This window comes from Taeniopygia guttata, chromosome 2 (assembly GCF_048771995.1).
Source record: "Taeniopygia guttata chromosome 2, bTaeGut7.mat, whole genome shotgun sequence".
NCBI lineage: Eukaryota > Metazoa > Chordata > Aves > Passeriformes > Estrildidae > Taeniopygia > Taeniopygia guttata.
Window position 1 is genome coordinate 56,948,981 of NC_133026.1, and position 18,860 is coordinate 56,967,840.

Consider the following 18,860-nt stretch of genomic DNA (forward strand, 5'->3'; position numbering starts at 1 on the left):
TTCTTTCTTTCTTTCTTTCTTTTCTTTCTTTCTTTCTTTCTTTCTTTCTTTCTTTCTTTCTTTCTTTCTTTCTTTCTTTCTTTCTTTCTTTCTTTCTTTCTTTCTTTCTTTCTTTCTTTCTTTCTGTCTTTCTTTCTTTCTTTCTCTCTTTCTCTCTTTCTTTCTCTCCCTCCCTCCTTCCTTCCTTCCTTCCTTCCCTCCCTCCTTCCCTCCCTCCTTCCTTCTTGCTTTTTTCACTGTTCTGCTCTTCTTTCCAACTACAAAAAAAAAAATCAAAAACAAACAAACAAACAAACACACATTAAAAGACCTGCAACTATCCTCCTAGTTTCTTTATTTTATCTTTTTAATTTCTTTTTATTAATCTCAGTCTTGAAATCAGACTATAAATGCAGTCACTACCTGTATTTTCAAACAGAGTAGACACTGTTTAGTTCATACTTTATATAAATCATCCTGGCCATGGCTAATACATATTATGCTGGCTTGAACCAGGTTAAAATTGAATTAAGAGCACTGTTGTGTTTTGAAATAGTTGAACTCAGCTGGTTTGAAGCCACACCTCTTCTTTCACCTGCAGAGAAGTCAAATGGAGACAAGACTTAATTTTGTGTCTTAGGCACGGGCCAGGCACATAATTTGAAATTCCAACTGTCAAAAATCTGACAAGTGGGAAAAACAGTAGTGACAAATAAGAGGAACTAGGAACAAAATTCTGAAACTGCATTATTAGAAAGCAGGGTTTATTGTGTCAGTAGGGCACCTATGTTGACATTTATTAACAAGAAGAAATATAGTGCAGAAATCACAATGGGCAACTAGATTTTGGAGTTATCTCTAAAGATTTTTTTCTTTAAGAAAGTAGATGGTCTGAACTATCTTTGAGAACTGGCATAAAAAACATCTTGGTTTATGAGAAGCAGAGTTGGTCAGGAACTGGGAGTTTGGTTTTGACCAAAATGTAATGAGAAGAGTTTGTTTTAAGTCTATAGTTCACAAAAAAAAAAAAAAAAATCAGTCAGGCTTTCTAGCATTATGAGTACCATTGAAATAATTGCTCCGTTTCCAGTAGAGAGTTCACATTATAATTAACCAGTAGTGATTTGTATTGAAACTGAATCATATTACAGCTACCGTAATCTGGTCTCCTACAGCTAGTGAGACAGATGGTTCCTTTTTAAGTTATAAATATAAATGAGAGTATTAATATCATTAGGAATAAACATTAGTAATATCTAGTATATTTATGATACTTTTTTCTGGAATATGTATTTTAAATCTTTTTTTGGGTATAGGAAATAATGTATTTTGATGGTTACCTTATAGTTTAAAGGCCTTCTAAAGAAAAATAGATCCCTGGGATCCATCCTTCTAATTCAAGCTGTTCTCTTGCAAACTACAACTTTACAGAGGTGTTTGTATTTCTTGTACTTCTCATGGAGACCAAAAAGGAAGTAAACACTGTGAAAAAAAATATATCTATCCATTAGATAGATTATGATGTTTGAAAAAAATAAAGTAGCACAAATCACTTTTTGTACTCAGACAAAATATTGCTTTTCCAAATAAACGAAGTGATATTGAACTGGATCATTATATACTACAAAATAAATGAGATGCACATTTATGTTTATTGCTGAGAGTTTTGAGGACTCATAGTACAACCTAGATACTTGCTTCTTGGCTGATGAGAACTGTTTTCTGTATGTTTATGCAATTCACTGCTATGCCAAACCCAAGTATTTGTACTGAGTGCATCTGAGGAGTTTATTTTCTTTGCAGCAGCCTATATTCTGCTGTGTTTTAGGCAAGTGAACAAAAGAATGCTGCTATGATGAATGCTTCTGTGTTTTAAGCAGATGAGCACAAGAATGTTGATAACACACCAATACCTTGGCTATTGCTGAATAGGGCTTGCATAGCATCAACACCTTCTCCCTTTCTCCTTGTCTCCTCAGGTATCAGGATGACAGCAGGCAAGAGATTTTGAGAGCTAGAACTGGGACAGGTGATCTGAACTGACTAAAGAGGTACTCCATGCCACACAACATCATGTTCAACAGCAAAAATAGGAAGAAGTTCTTTGAAAGTAGCTATTGCTTGGAGACTTTTGGGGCATCTGTTTGTTGGTAGTGATTTTTGCACCACTTGTGTTTTTCACAACTAAGCCAAAAGTTTTACCATGTCAGTTGCAGCTGGAGTCAAGGCAACTCTAATAAACTAGTCCAAGTTACCTCTGCAAAAATCATACAATCTATACGTTAAATGTTTCCTTCCCTCTTTCAACAATCAAACACTAGCTGATACAAGAATTTAAGCCATTAATAAAGGACAAATTCAGCCCATATTGACTCATTAGCAAAAAAAAAAATAAAAAAAAATTAGTTTAGGACCTTCAAATTGGGGTCAAAGGTGTAAAGCAACTTCACGTCCTAAAAAATAATTATACACTTTGAGCCAAGGTAGGATTTATAATTGAATTGTCTGTCCCGGTTAATTAGATAATTAGTGTGTTCCAGTATCATTGTATACTGTGGTAATATATGTATAAAATAATGCAGAAGGAGATTTTGAAGTTTAACAATAGTAGTTCAAAAGTATATGTTGTTCAAATAATATATACAGTACTGAAATTGAGGTGAAGATGAAGGTTTGTGACTTTGGATGTTGGATAATGAGATAGCCTTCATAAGGTTATATTTCTGGCTTAGCAAATTCTCAATGGCATTGAACTTCATTAAAAGAGCTCTCGGGATACATCGACCAAGGACAGCACTCAGATGTAGAAGACAAAATTCTGGACTCTGAAATCTACAGAAGTCTTGGGCATGAGGAAACAGTAACAGATTTTTAGAAAACAGGAAATGGGAAACTCTCATCATTTTACTTGAACCAAAGTGGCAAGCTGTTTGGAAAACAAAAGCAGAAACTCTATACATAAAAGTTTTTAATTTTTGTTGTAGGCCTATGCTATTTTATTTGTCTTGATGAACTGGACATCATACTGTGTTGCAAAGGGTTCATAATTTCAAATAAAATTACTATTGTGAATGAATTGATTAGAGACATATTGGGAAGTCAGTGAAAAGGCTAGTCTTAACATACCTAATAAATAAGCAGGACATAAAGTGACCAGAAAAAACAGGCTGTCCTATTCCAATGATGGAGTTGTGATGCATGTTAAAAACAGTTTTATTTTAATCACTTTAGTGAAGCAATGCTATCAATGACATCTACATAAAATAAATGGCACCTAAAGGAAGAATACTAAGTATTCATTTTAAGAGTAATATATTCCAGTTGGCACAGAAATGATTTAAAAACTCCATAGTAGAAGACTACGGAAAATGAGTGCTGCCTCTCAAAAATACTTAACAAAAATCAAAATAAATCATAATTTTGTAAAAATAGAGGAAGGGAGTTATTTAAAAATAAAAAGCCATTCTTCAAAAAGAAAAATGTATTTCTAAGTCAAGAAAAAAGAATCATGGTATCTTTGGTATTAAATAATAAATATAATAAAAAATAATCAAATTGCTGATGGCACACAGTTTTCCAGAATGCATGAATTCTACACTTACCATTTCAGGACCAAGAAATGAAGTTCCTTCCCTTTCCCTTTCCCTTTCCCTTTCCCTTTCCCTTTCCCTTTCCCTTTCCCTTTCCCTTTCCCTTTCCCCTTTCTTTTTTTTAAGGTAGTATTCAAATATTGTACAAAACTGAACTATTTACAAAGAGATGATGAAACAAGTTGATTGACTGCAAGAGGTTGCCCATATATGCTATAGTCATCCAAGCACTTTAAAGGGAATCTATATTAAATTCTAGTTGTGCTATGAAATTTCATTGTAAAAACCCAAACAACAAAGCTACAACATCGGTTCTAAGGACTGAAGTATGACAAATATCATACAACTTTAAAGAAAGGATTGCATGGATTAGCAGAACAGTATTGCTCAGGGAACCTCACAAATGTACATGGCAAATTAATTAAAAGCTAAAATACTGAATGCTGATAGTGGACATGTAGTAGCAGGATAAATGGCACAAGGCTTAACAGCATGTTTAGTAAAAGGAGTCATGCCTTACATATTTTTGGGTTTCTTTAAAAACAGCAGTAAACATGGATAAACTCAATCTTGTTGGCAGAGTATCTGCAAGGTCTGTCTATGAAAATTTCAGGAAATTATGTAGGAATATTTGACATGATACAATATCATATTACTATATGGGGACAAAAATATAATTAGTTGAGTAGATCAATAATTGGCTAGAAGCTTTGACTCAGAGGTGAGGAGTGAAAATATATTTTTCAAAATGAAAGAAGGTCTTTGCTTGGACACACAATTTTCCACAGATTTAGAAGTAATCTTAAAATTGGTGTGAATAATGAGGTGATAAAATTTGTTGGAAGTTCAATACAGTAAGAAGGAAATCCCACTGTGAAGGATTACAGAAGTTACTGCATAATCATATGGTGTATAAAATCCAGATCAGATTTACTGTGAAATGATACAGTTGGGAAAACTTCACATAAAGCAAATGGGCACTGACCTGACCTTCGTCCTCAGGAGGGACATCTTTATGTTGTAACAGATTGTTCCACAAAAATGCCACCTCTGTGCTCAGTAGTGGGCAAAGTATAAATGAAGTGCTAAGTACTAATCATGAAAGGGAAAAAAAACCAAACCAGAGTACATTGTTATCCCACTGTTCAAATAAATAAATATTTGTAAATACCTAAAGAATCACAAGGATCACAATGTCCTGGCTTTGGCTTGGGTAGAGGTGATTTTCTTTACAGTAGATAATAAGAGGCTGTGTCTTGGGTTTATGCTGGAAACCGTATTTATAGCACTGGGGTGTTTAAGTTACTGCTGAGCAGTGCTTGCAGTGTCAAAGCCTTTTGTTCTCCTCACAGCAATTCCAGTGAGCAGGCTGGGGTTGCCCAAGTTGGTAGGAGACACAGTCAGGACAGCTGACTCCAACTGACCAAAGGGATATTCCAGACTGTATGCATCATGCTCATCACAGAAAGATGAGGAAAGAAGAAGGAAGGGGGGATGTTTGAAGCAATGACATTTGTTCACCGTTATGTGTGATGGAGCCTTTTCCTGCTTTCCTGACTATGTCTGAACATATGCCTGTCCATGGGATGTGGTGAATGAATTCCTAGTTTGCTTTTCTTGTGTGCACAGCTTTCAGTTTCCCTATTAAATTTCCTTTATCTCAACTCATGAGTTTTCTCACTTTTCCTATTCTCTCCCCCATTGCAATGTGAAGGGAGTGAGAGATCAGATGCTAGCTAATCTCCAATCATGATACATGAGCATCAGGAAAGGGTGAATTTGTGTGAATCTGATATCTCTTCCATATTGCAACATGGAAAATTCTAACTAAACTAGTAGGAGGCAGGCTAGAAACAAAAGGGCATTCCTCAATGAGCTAAGGTTGTGCAATTGTTTGCTATGGCATATTGTTGACTAAGACAACTTACAGAGGATGAAGAGGAGGCTAAATAGTTTCATGGAACAATCATCCTTCGAAGGTTACAAAATTTGCGCCTGGCCCTAATATGCAACTTATGGAAGGATAGGAGTAAATTCAGGAGATGCTTTCCCCACTTATCTGCTGTAGCTTTTACTGGAGGCAGATAACCCTGTTGATCCAGTACAGCTGTTCTTAAGGAGTTTTTTGTGGGTTTTTTCAGTCCTTCATCAACCATAGGGAACATTTTTTCTTGTACTTAGTTGTAAATAAGTCAGGTGTGGCACAAGGCTTCATATTCTTTTCTAGTAAATAAAGGCATGTTTTTACATGTTCTTAGAAAGATAATACTTTTAAATACTAACTACAAAATATCCAGAAACTGTAGGAAATTTATTGTGCTTTATGTGCATATCTCTTCATAACTCTTGTGAGCAGAAGTATGTGAATTTACAAAGCTCTGAAATTGATCAGAAGCTATGCTTCCATAGTAATACAGAAATGAGATTGAATTGTGTGCCCAATCTTTCAGTAGCAAAGTCTCAAAAAATACTCAAATGGACCTTACATATTCCAGAAATATACCTGGATATATATATACCATATATACCTGGATATAAATATACTATATACCATTTATACCTGGATATAAATATACCATATTCTAGACATATACTCTATGACCCAGAATTAATACAGTTGTGCTTATGCCATTGTCACCCATGGTAGGAAATGATTTTGCTCATAAATGCTAAAGTTGGTGAATTTGTGAGATCGTGAATTCATCAATCAATGTAGCAGTGAATTAGAAACTTAGCAAATTAGACCAGTCTGTTAAAAGAAGATTGCCTTCTCACACTATTACACTTAACACACATTTTATGTAAAGAAGAACCTGGTAGTCTTAGTGGATGGCAAGTTGACCAGCACTGTGCCCTTGTGCCCAGGAGGGCCAATGGTATCCTGGGGTGCATCAGGAAGCGTGTGGCCAGCAGGTCAAGAGAGGTGATTCTTCCCCTCTACTCAGCCCTTGTGACACCACATCCAGAGTATTGTGTTCAATTCCAGTCCCCAAAGTTCAAGAAAGAGAAGGAGTTATTGTAGAATGTGGATGATCCAAGGTCTGGAGCATCTCTCTTGTGAGGAGAGACTGAGGGAGCTGGGTCTGTTTAGTCTAGAAAAGAGCAGACTGAGAGGGCACCTCATCAATACATATAAATATCTCAAAGACATTTGTTAAGAGGAGGGTGTCAGATTCTTTTCAGTGGTGCCTAGAGACAGGACAAGGAGCAATGGCCATAAAGAAAAACATGAGAAGTTTCACCTCAACATCAGGAAGAACTTCTTCATTGCAGGTGATAGAGCACTGGAATGGTCTGTTCAGGGAGGTCATGGAATCTCCCTCTCTGGAGAGATTCAAACTCCAAGTTCCTGCTCCAGGTGACCCTGCCTTGGCAGAGGAGCCGAACTAACTGCTCTCCAGAGGTCCCTTCTAACCTTAACCATTCTGTGATTCTGTGATTGTATATCTTTTTTTACTTTATATTGATAAACACAAAAAAAAAAAGGTAAAAATCTGAATCAGAAATTAAAGTTGAAATAAGTGTAACTGAAAGGGAAAAAACCCCCATAATTTCTGAAATAGTTCTGCAAAATGAAAAATTAGTGAAAGTCTGGGATGTAATTTTTTTCATTTATCATACCAGTGAAAGAAAATAAATCCAAAAATATTTTAAAAAATGGCTCGCACAGCTGTTGCCACCATCTTGTGGGAAGATATTAGTTTAAGAAAAGGTCACAAAAGTTACAGACAAAAACTATATAGGGACAGATTTGTACTGTAAAAGATGAAGTAGAGGAGTTCATGCTAGTAAAGCTATATTCTATATGCTATAAGTGAATTAGAATATACTTTTCAGAGAATCTGTGTGGGCAGAAGACAGGCTAACTGTTCTTACAAGGCTATTTTATCTTTAAATTCTTCCATGGTATGGTTAATGGTCATTGATCTGACTGTATACATGCTGTTCATATCAATGTTATAAACTACAACAATTGGATTATTGTCAACTGCTGAAATTCTGTTCAGTGGATAACTTTTCCCTGCATTTTTCCTGCTTGTATATTGCACATTTTTTCCTTTGTAGAGTTTTTTCCTTTTTTTTTTTAACTTGTTGAGAAATGCCTAAGTGACTCTTTTTCTGCTAGGGCAATGTGTTTAAGATAATGTTTATTCAGAAAAATATATTAATATACCTTCGTTCTCTCCCTATGTCAGAGTATAATAACCATAAAGTACTTCACATGTGACCTATATTTTTGATGATGATGCTTTATTTTAGAAGTGCTCTCATTATATACTATGTTAGAAGGATGGCTGGAAGGCTTGAAATAACAAAATTCTGACTAAATGCTGGCAGCACAAGCCACTGCACTAAACTTTCTCATTCAAAGGACACATGCCTACAGTAAAAGATACATGATGGTCATAAGAGGACAAGATAAGAAATCTACTTTAGTCTTTGGAGTTACCATAAAAGGATTTGCAATGATATTCATAGTCCTCAGCGGATATAAAATATCAGATTATTTGTATCAATTAGCAATTTACCTGGACAGTTCTTGAAAATAGTAATTCTAAAGACACTTATACTGAGAAAAATGAACATTTCTTTTATCCTTAACAGTGGACTTCCTATGCAGTGTTTTCGAGCTGTGAAATAGAGGCAGCTGATGTCAATGCTTTTGTTTTCCTATTTCAGGCAATAGATTGTAGGTGCATTCTTCCATTTAGAAGCCCCTTTCTGTGTATAGCATTTCCATTTATATTAATATATTAAAGTATCATACTGGTATTTCTGAAGTGATAGTCCTGAGTTTGATCTGAGAATGATGTTTGCCAAGACATAATCGTAGCAATCACAGTGGATGAACTTAAAATAAGCACCTCTTGTGGACCTGTGAATTTCTTCTCTAGAAACACAACAGACATGGGACAGAATTAAGAATGACGACTCCTAAATATAGTGACTGTTAGAAGGAACATTTTTTTTTTTTAATTGTAGCTATTTTTGAATAATTTTCTAGAAAAGATGGGGTTTACAGATGTCAGGACACTCGACACTATCTTGTGTGTGGACTTCTGGTCTGGATTGCCCAGATGCAACACTATTCATGACGAGTATTTTTGGCAGCTTTATCATTGTACATTCTGATACTTTTCTAGCATCTGAAAAAAAAAAAACCCAAACTGTGTGCACATCTTTTAGGAAGCTATGTGTTTCCTTTTATTGTGTAAATGCACCTGTTGTTTTGTAAACATACTTCCAAATAAATCTTAAGATAACTCAAGTGTCTAAAAATACCTATATCCAAGATCAGCCAGAAATATCTATACTTGGATTTATATAAGCATTTAGGCATATATCTATATATTCTATTTTTTTCAAGGAAGTCAACATGAGTACTTTTAAACTTGTTCTTTTTTACTACTGCTACTACTCCCAAACCGTTATCTCACTAGAGATTTATATTCAGGAGAGTAACTGAGGCAGTTGGCTACTCTTCCTAAATAATGTCATGTACTCATTACAGCAATATTCAGTTTCCTGGCCTGTATGCTCTTGGTACACATTCCTTCTGTCTTAAGAAATTGTTTAAATCTTCCATGGAGGCACAAAACTGTCTTTGAGAAAACAGAGATCCTCTTCTATTACATGAGGAAATTTTGCCAGTTATTCCTTTAATCTCCATTATTAATTTGGAAAAGTAACACCAGACTCATCAAATTGTATCCTAGCTTACACATATTTATTTCTCTTCTGTGCCTGGGTGTGAATAGTCTTCTTATTTTTACTCAGTAGCTTTCTTTATTGTTTCACTCTTCCATTTGCAAAGAGAAGTCTTTATGAAAATTGACTGCTATCACGAATTTTATTGACTTGTTGTTCTCTGAAAAGTTTCCTGAGGTGACAAGGGTTTTCTTTCTCTGCTGGAATAAATTCACTCATTTCTGGTGATAAGGACTTGGTGAATTGCTTCTATGAAGTGTTCAAAACAGTATCGAAATAGGCCTATCAAAAAAGTAGTATTAAAACAGTATCAAAATAGGTCTATCAAAATAAGATCATATTTTGATGCTACATTTCATGGAAGCTGTAAAGTGTCAAAATGCCTATATCTTTACTTAAATACTGTTACATTTTCACCTTTTAGAAATTAGCAAATTATAAAGTTATTCCTGTCAGTGCCTGAAGTAAGTGAGAAGAAAGATTTGACAGCAGGTAAAGACAAAATGGCTAAAAGGAACTGAAAAGAAACTATCAGGTGGAGGGAGTAATGCTATTTTAACTGAGAAGTGACAAAGAAGGAAAGAGGTCCTGAACAATATCAAAATTTGATGGGAAATCTTAAAACTCTAACCCTGTTCTGGGAAGTGTCACGTACTGGTACAAATCAGAGCTAGGATGTGAAATTAGCATCTTGACCAGCAATAATAACTCAGGGAGACCTAGCATCTAAATCTCTAGAAGCAAAACTCTACTTTCTCCTTTCCCATCCAGCAACCTCAAAGTTACAGAGTGGGAAGACTAAGGTAGTATTAGCGAGGGGAGAAAGAGGATTCTGTGTCAGGTGCTTACAGGTAAATCCTATTGACCTATCTGTCCTTTGTGCTATTGGGTAAGGCAGCCATACATTCCCTGAGGATTCCTTTATAACAGCTGTTGCCTTAAGGCAAGATAAAGCCTTTTTCCTATTGAAATAGCACTAAAGGGAATTACAAGAACTCAAGAAAAAGGCCTGTTGATTTCAGTAATAACAGACAGTTTTGTCATATTTTTGGAATGGGATTTCAAGTACACTGAAATTCAGTCCTCATGGGAGGTAGAAACAACAATTTTTACAGGTTTTATAGGATTCTTCCACTTTTTATTGAAGTTTTCCTTTCTTATTTAGTGCTCAGTTTTGTTCTATAGTAGCTTCCTAAGAACAAATATAAGTGTTTGTGTCAGTTACCATAAAATGTCTTATTCTTCAGGGAACTAGGGGAGTGGCTTAATACAAGCAATGGTTGACTATCTTCTTTTAAATTTTTTCTATGTATTCTATCTATTAAAAAAGTAATTGGGGTTTACTTCTATTTTTTTGTTTAGAGTGTAAATGATGAGTAGAAAATTGACAATTACTTGTTTTTATAAATTTGTCTACTAGATTAAGTTAAAGAAAATAGCTATATAAGAACATAGAAATCAGAGGATTTTAGTTTTGTTCTTAGATGTATTACATTAAGTGTGCAATAATGGGACAGTAACTATGTCTGACCTTTATTTTGTGGCTGATAGTACTAAATACACACAGTGTGAACTTAAGGAAAATAGGCATTGAATTTGAAAATTCCTGAGTGTCTCTCAGCAATAGTCAATGAAACTGATTCCATTTAAGTTCATGAGAAAAATGGCTCTTTTCAAGTCAAGCATTTCATGTGCTTGAAGGACTTGACAGCAAATGACTGTTCATAAGTTCTCTTACCTTTTTATGTTCTGAAGTGTCTTAAATAAAACTGGAATGATGTAGCTCTACAGCAAATATGGAATTATCTTTATTTAAAAAAAAAATCCGAAAGCATAAACTTCCAGAAAGTTTATGCTTTTTTCATAAGGCTTTCATATAAAATGAAACTCTACCAAAAAAATCTAATATCAATTTCAGAGACATTGCGTGGCAAGACTAAATCCTCAAGTGAAAAATGAAAGAAAGATTATGTGGTGGATGGTATTTTAATTGTAGGAATGACAAAATATATTAGAAAAATCCGAATTGGTATTTATGACAGAGATGTAATACACTATTCTAACAAAAAAAAAATCCAGGAGTTCAGTGTTAAAATCAAGTCTGACTTGACTAAAATAATCATTTTCTCTTTCAGTATAAATAACTCTTTTAATGGTATAGCTTCAGGTTTTCAAAATGTTTTCTGGCCGAATCAGCTGGTACAGTTATCATAACTGGCCTTACCAAAACAGGAATAGTAGTATTATTGTGACAGCTTATCATTTGAATAAATATTAGTGCAACATTATTATTGGTCTGCTATTAACAAGACGGGAAAAAGAAATGTGTGCTCATTAATCCACATTTCATCAATTTTCAGCAGTGTTGTGCTACCCACCCTTTATTTTCATGTAGGCCAATCAACTTCAGTTTTCATTGTTTGATTGTGTAACAATTTCCCCAAAACATGTAGGGAAGTAGCTTTTGAAGAAATGTATAAGGCCAAATGTATAATATTAATTTCCAACTCATAACTAGATAAAAAGACATTAAAAAAAAAAGTTGGAAGGTCATAGAAGTTATAATTCTAGATTAATTAAACTGAATCTCTGAGTGAAGATATAATGTATGTTCTATTGGAAAAAGGAATCAATTATTCTGTTATAAGCATCCCTATTAGTTAATAAATGCAAATACTGTGTTGCCAGAGGAGAACTTATTTGTAGTTATTGGACCTGAACAAAGATTAAATTAACTGTGACCATAGTGCCTGAAGATTTACACACATTTTCCAAAGTAGGAAGCATTTCAAACTGCCTTTCTCACATCATGCAGATATAGGCTGTTTGAATCCACATGTGGAGACAACTGATTCCAGGTTTAAAAGTTATCTGCTGCACCCAGAATTTTACAATTTCAGTTTTGAAATTTTGCTTGCAAATACTTGCTGTATTCTTTCCCTTGTGATGTTTTTAACACAATCATACTGCATGTATGTAAACAGAATATTTTAAGGAGGGAGTCCTCACAGTTTATGATTCATACTTCTATAAACTTGTGTCTTGGATGATAACTTCATTACCAGGAAATAAGGCATTTTCACTGTGATTATAGGTTGTTCAGATGGAAAATAGATATAATTTTTTTTAAAATAAATATTTTATTGTGTCTGAACGACTACTTTTTTGTACAAAATCTCTTTAGAAATCAAAGTATTTCCATTTTTCTGAAGGCATAAAATCAGAATAAAGAATACTCAACTGCATTTAAATCTATGAAAGTACAGATTGAAAATGTGGCAACAAAAATAATTTTTTTTTTTTTTGGGAGAGTGTTCTGAAGAGACTAGTGATACTTTTTCAAATATTTCTGAACTTGGTTAGCAACATGGAAACTCCAAAAACTACCAAAGGCTACTTACAGAGATAAATAACCATGAAAATCAAGGGCAAAGAAAAATATGGGGAGAGCACCATTGGGAACTGACTCCGCATGACAAAAAAATGAAACTGAAAATCTTTGGGGTATTTTAACTCAGGTTGTGTACATTGACACAACTATTCTGATGTAAATAAACATTAGAAAAAATTAAATTGCTCTCCTATTCTCAGATGATTGATTTAAAACCAAAAGTGTTTTTCCTTTTCAAAGAGTGCAAACTCACGCCTGAAAAATCAAAAAGAATAAACTAACCACAAATTCCACAAAACATAGCCAGTATTTGTTAGTCGTTATGATTGTTAACTGTTCATTAAATAGGACTGCACTTTTTATATTTTGTACTTATCCTGCTGTTTTAAATTAAACTAAACCTTTCCAGATTTAAAGGAAATTAAAGGATGATAGCATTTTTTTCTGAAGTGAGCTTGATTATGCAAACCACCCAGATAAACACGAATGCTTTTATACTTTTTTTTATAACGTTTTTAAATTTTTTTTTCAAAGAAAAGAAATTTTGAAAAGATGTTATCATCGACTTTGTCAGAAATGTCTCATAAAACGTCTGTTTGAAGTTTCAGTGAAGCTTTTTTTTAAGGAAAATTATGATTAAAGTGATTTCTGCCAAGGTTACCATATTCCTGATGATCAAAAAGAAAGCAGATGTCACAACATACAGAGGGGGTGAGTGGAGGAGAAAAAGGGGATGCAGTGCAACGTGGCTGCTTATGAGTGAACAATGGAAAGCTCAAGACATCTGTGGCTGGAGACCACGCCTTGGCCCTGCATGAGCACACACAGGGGTGGCTATGAGAGAGAGAGGAGAATCAGCTCCTGGAGCTGTGGCATTCAGGCTCAGCTCTACATCTGCTGAATGCAAACCCTGATATTCCTATACTTATATGCTTTCCAGTTCTCTCTGCGTATGGCTGGAAGAGATGCAATGCTCAAAGCATGCAGGTGTTTGCCTAAAAACCCCCAAAGTCCTGGGCAAGTGTTCAAGCATCAGAGAACATTTCCCAAGCAAATATCAGCTTACAAAGCCTCAGTATATGGAGGCCTAAATCCAGTTTTTGACCCTCCAAGAAGAAAAATAATTTTATATCTTAGGGTATTTTGCAAAATCTTTGTAGAGTTTGCAACTATTTTCAAAAGTAGCTTTCAGTACTTAACTACTCATTTGTAGAGAAGTGATTGGTTTGGTGGCACAGCTAACAATGTAGGACACTGCCTTTGCTTCAAGGCATAGTTACACAGTGCTCAGCAATGCTCTGCCCCATAAAAGAAGATTGATGTTCTAAAGGGTTTAGAAGCTGAGAGCTGCTTATAGAGTGTGTAGGGGGAAACCTTTGATTTTTGTTTCTAAATTATGAAACAATTTATGTTTATCTTGAAGCTATAGCACTTCTATTTTAGCAAATCCCAGGGATCTTAGGCTTTGTAATAGAAAGAAGCTTGAGCTTTCAGTTTGATGATAAGAGTTAAAAGTTATGATCAGTGAGCAAGATTAAAAAAATCTTTGACACAAAATGTTTAAAAGCAGGGGAGCTCTTTACTGGAATTTGTAGTGAAAGAGTTTGTCTCTCTAAGTGAAACAATTTGCACTTACTAGCACTCAGATATTATAGCAAGATATTTATTAGAAATACTTAAAGCAGATGGAGCTAAATTAAACCAACAGTTTCCCTTTTAAAATATAATATTTTTTTTTTCTGTGATGTCTTTACTCTTACGAGTAAGTACAGGAGTAAAGGCTTACAAATCTGTTTTATACTCAACTTGCTGGAACCAAATATATATATGTCTGTGTGATACTCCTCTAATGTAAACACCTTAGATGAAGCATGCACAAAGAACAAACCCGATGAAAGTCAGAAAGCCAGCTAGAAAATGATTTGACAGAAAAAGATATCTGATCCCTGATGTTAATCTTTAGATTCCGAAGCCTGCTTTAACTCATCCTCTCTTCACAGGTGCTGAAAATGGAGTGCACAGGTGATATACTTAGAGAGGGCACAGAGGAGAGATGTCTCCAGAAGGTCGCTCCCCTCGATTGTACATCTCATGTGTGCTGAGCATTGCTGGCAAGGAGACTTATCCTATTGGGTAGAATTCAGCCAGCAAGAACAGCCTTGTGGAAGCCTTTCCCAAAGTCTTCAGAGAAACTTAATGATGTGCAGGGCTGCTGCTCCTCCGTGCCTCCAGACAGGTGATGGCAGTTCAAGGGTGGAGAGGAAGGTGTAGGTCAGGGTCAAAGCCTCTGGCACTGATGGGATTCCTGCTGTTGACTGCTATGTATTTGAGATCAGGACTTTTATACCACACTAGTAAAACTCTCCCACAGCTTGCTGCTTATGTAAAAAACACCAAACCAGGCCAAGGTAAAGGTATTTTGCTTCTTTCTGTGGCTTGAGATAAATGATTAGGAGTATGGGAAGCAGTGAATACTTCTCTCCTGGCTCAGGTATGTGGTGATGGTGGTCCTGAGACTTCCCACTCCTGAGCGGGAGTTGATTTCAGTAGTCCTGGGGCTGCAGCCACAGTATCCTATTTAATACATGGGCATTTCTTCAATCAATTTGTTTAATAATTTTTGAACTCTTCATATTTATTTCCTGTAACAATGATTTCCAAAGGCTGATTACACATATGTGCAAAACAGTTTCACGTAAGAGCTTTTTCCTCATTCAACAGCAGCCGTACAATCAACTCTGATGAAATATTGAGAATAAACATTGTTTATTCATTTTTTGCAAGACATTCAGCTTTCTATATGTTGTGTATATGTTACATTCTTCATAACTTATCTAAACTAAAGACCTCAGAATATTTCAATTTTTGTCAAGTAGAAACTCCCTATATATCTGATCTGCTGTCTTAGTTTGCCCCACTTCTGGATCTTCAACATGATTTTGAGAGGAAGATGGCTAAAGCTATAGCCAATATTGAAGATTCAAATCCATCAAAGATTGAAATTATAACATAACCAAATCATTTTTTTTGCATTTTTTTTTTTGCTTCCAACTAATCCAAAATATCTTGAGTTTTTGACTACTTCTGAATAACGAGCTGATATTTTCATAGATCAATCCATAATGACACAAAGACATCTTTCCTGAATGAATGACATGCTAATAGCTATTTCAAGCTTATCACTGCATGTGTGTAATTGTGACTGTTCTTCTCTTTATGAGCATTACTTAACATTTATCAGTGCTGGATCTTGACTGTTGTTCTTATCACCCAGTTACTCATGCTGATTCCTCTGAGCATCTCTCTAGTCAGTACTAATTTTGTACTCTAAATATGCTGTTGTGATCTCCCCTATTTCCCCTTTTCCACATTATTTATTAGTACTTTGAGTAGTACTGTGCACAGCATTGGTACCTAAAGAGCTCTGTGGGAAATCTCTACTGTAAAATACTTATATTTCTTTGTATGTTTCATTTTTTTATTTTTCTCTCTTTCTTCCTGAAGACCTTGTGTGTTACAAGTCTGAGACAGTTACAATCCTCTGGCAATAATGATCTAATCTCTTTAAGAAGTTATTTTAAGATAACTTAAAGAAGTTTTTTGGTAAGCATAATCCCAATAAATCTTATCCAAAAGATGTCATAAAACTTCAAAAGATTTTGATTCAAGACTCTGCAGTGAAGTCACTGCTGAATCTTCCTCGGAATGTTCCATATGAAGGTACATAGTTCTATTCCTACATGGCTTTTACCAGCTTGTTCAGTACAGAAATCAGTAGTTTTGGTCTGTAGACATTTTTATTCTCATATGTAATCCAGTCCCTTTCAAATAATGGTTTATTCATGGCAAACTGTAATCTGATAGTTCTTTATTTCATGTTTTTTTAGACTTTGGGGATTAATACTATTTCTTTCTGATAGGTTTGGGATGGCTTTTTTGGTTTGTTTTCTGTTTGTGGTGTTTTTTCCTATTACATTACTGTTCATTTTAATGTTTTATTCTCAAATCATTCTACTGATACTTCTGTATCAGGTATTTGTTCAAAATTCTGCCTTGTAAATTAGGATAAGTAATGAAGATCCTGAGCTACTCTGCTGTGAATCCTAGTATAAAAAATCATGTAGCTTTTCTGACCTAAACTTCCAGGATTTGTCATGAATCATCCCACAATTTCAGAATATCTGCAGACATAATTATAAAATATTTGGCTTTAAACTTTTAAAGTACAAATTATTTGACAATGCATTTAGAATGAAAAAAAAAAGTTTAAATTAAATACATTAGTACACTTTGTTTGCTATTTGCTTGTAAGATGTAAAAGGTTAGAAAATTTGCAGGGCTTCTTTGGTATCCTGGAAGTATGGCAAAGGCATGAGATCTCTTTTGCATTCCTGCAAGAGTTTGAAAGTTATCCAGGCAATGTTGTTCATAAATACAGGGCAGCTTTAGCATATGATTTGCAGAAGTCTCCACTCTACCTTTTGCATAATAAATACTTGTGACATTAAATTCCTCATTCCTCTATTTCCTTCTGTCAATACATATGTTGATGCTCTGCTTCTTAGAAGTTAATTTATCAAGAATGTTATTTCATATTTAAATGGCCTGCATACTAGCTCCCTGCAAGAAAGGAATATAATCAACAACTCATGGTGTCACAAATATTTGATTGTTATGTCTGCCTTGACAGGACCAAGTATTACCATTCCTTTTGAAACAGAAATTACAAATCTGATCAAAGTACTATTACTAATGCTATTTTTAACCCACATAACAACCCTTCAACTTTTATATAAGAAAAAAAAATTGATAAATTCTTTCTTCTTAGAGGGAGCAACAAAGACAATCCAGATCCACTTTGTACTGCCTTTCCCATTACATTCTTTGGATTTCAGCTTTGCTGTTTTCTCAATTGCAACATTATTTTGCTTGTGTTTCTAATGGCTCTGAACTGTCTGTGACTTTCACCTAAAGGAAACAACACTAGTCTATTTGGACTCATTCTCTTATATTCTCCCTTGTGTCCCTAGTTGGTGTTTAAATGAAACTGCAGGATTTTATGTCTCCTATATTTACCTGATTAACCTGAGGTGAAAATAAAACTTAAGTCAAAAACAAACAAACAAACCAAATCTATGAAGGAACCAAAGAACATGATATGCATGGTTGCACAACAAATGTCTGGCACAGCCCATCAACCCAAGATTTCCAATCCTAATTGTTGTTAATACCCAGCTTTTCTCTGGAGTGTGGGTTATGGGGGTTTTGCTTGCCTTCTTTTATCGAATTTCGAGTCAAAGAGAGGCTCACTGCAGGTGTTATTATATGAAAGAATATCATCTGTAAAATATACATCTAACTTTCATAGCTGTAGTATATTTTTCCTCTGAGTAATTAAAATAATAGCTTTCCCTCAAGGAATCACTCCTTTTTTTTGAACAAAATTATGACATATTTGAGGTCTTGGCTTTGAGTCTTGGGGATTTTAAATTAAATCCCTGTTTTGATACATATTTTGTTATAATGCTAAAATGATGTGTTGGCTCTTGATATGACTCAGATTTATACATTTTCGTATCTAGTTATTCTTGCTGTTATTCAGAGCATTATGAGGAGATAATTTTAATACTCAGTATTTTGCCAGTAGCACAGCCAAGTCTTTTCTTTTCTTTAAGTATTTAACAATAGTATGTTTTTGACAGTTGTTGCAACATCATTATTCATAGCCAGAAACATAAAAACATCACCACCAAAGAAGAATGCACTGTTACGTGATTCATAAAAAGCAGTGAAATTATTCTGAAGAAAACATTATCAAAATGGTGACATTTAGTATTGCTTAAGTGGAAAAAAAAATCCTAGTGCTGTATCTTTTCCTTCTGTTTTCTCAGAAAAAAAAAAAATCTATATTAAATAAAAAGTAGATTTTTCATACCCTAGTCATTATTTTCTCCTTTAAAAGTCCATGTATTTTTCATTCTACTACCTTGATCCAGTTTGCTGTTAGCATAGGTCCCAGAGGAGTTTGTAACCTACACTCTTGCTTTGGCCTTCTGCAAATTCCACTTGTTATATGCTGCACTCTCCATAATTTAGCTGGATTTACACTGCTATGGGCTAAAGTCCAAATGTTTCTGTTTAAAATAAGAGGAAGAATAAGCTTCAATGATTAAAGACTTAAAATATGCACA

The 18,860-nt window shown here is 34.6% G+C and overlaps 1 long non-coding RNA gene across 1 annotated transcript; it reads right to left on the minus strand.

The window, feature by feature from the left end:
• Positions 1-210: 210 nt before the first annotated feature.
• On the minus strand, positions 211-6,898 carry LOC115494131 (uncharacterized). Its single transcript, XR_003959137.4, has 3 exons — positions 6,364-6,898; positions 1,320-1,461; positions 211-574 (listed from the first exon to the last, which is right to left on the minus strand). It is a non-coding gene; the product is annotated as an uncharacterized lncRNA (long non-coding RNA).
• Positions 6,899-18,860: the final 11,962 nt, after the last annotated feature.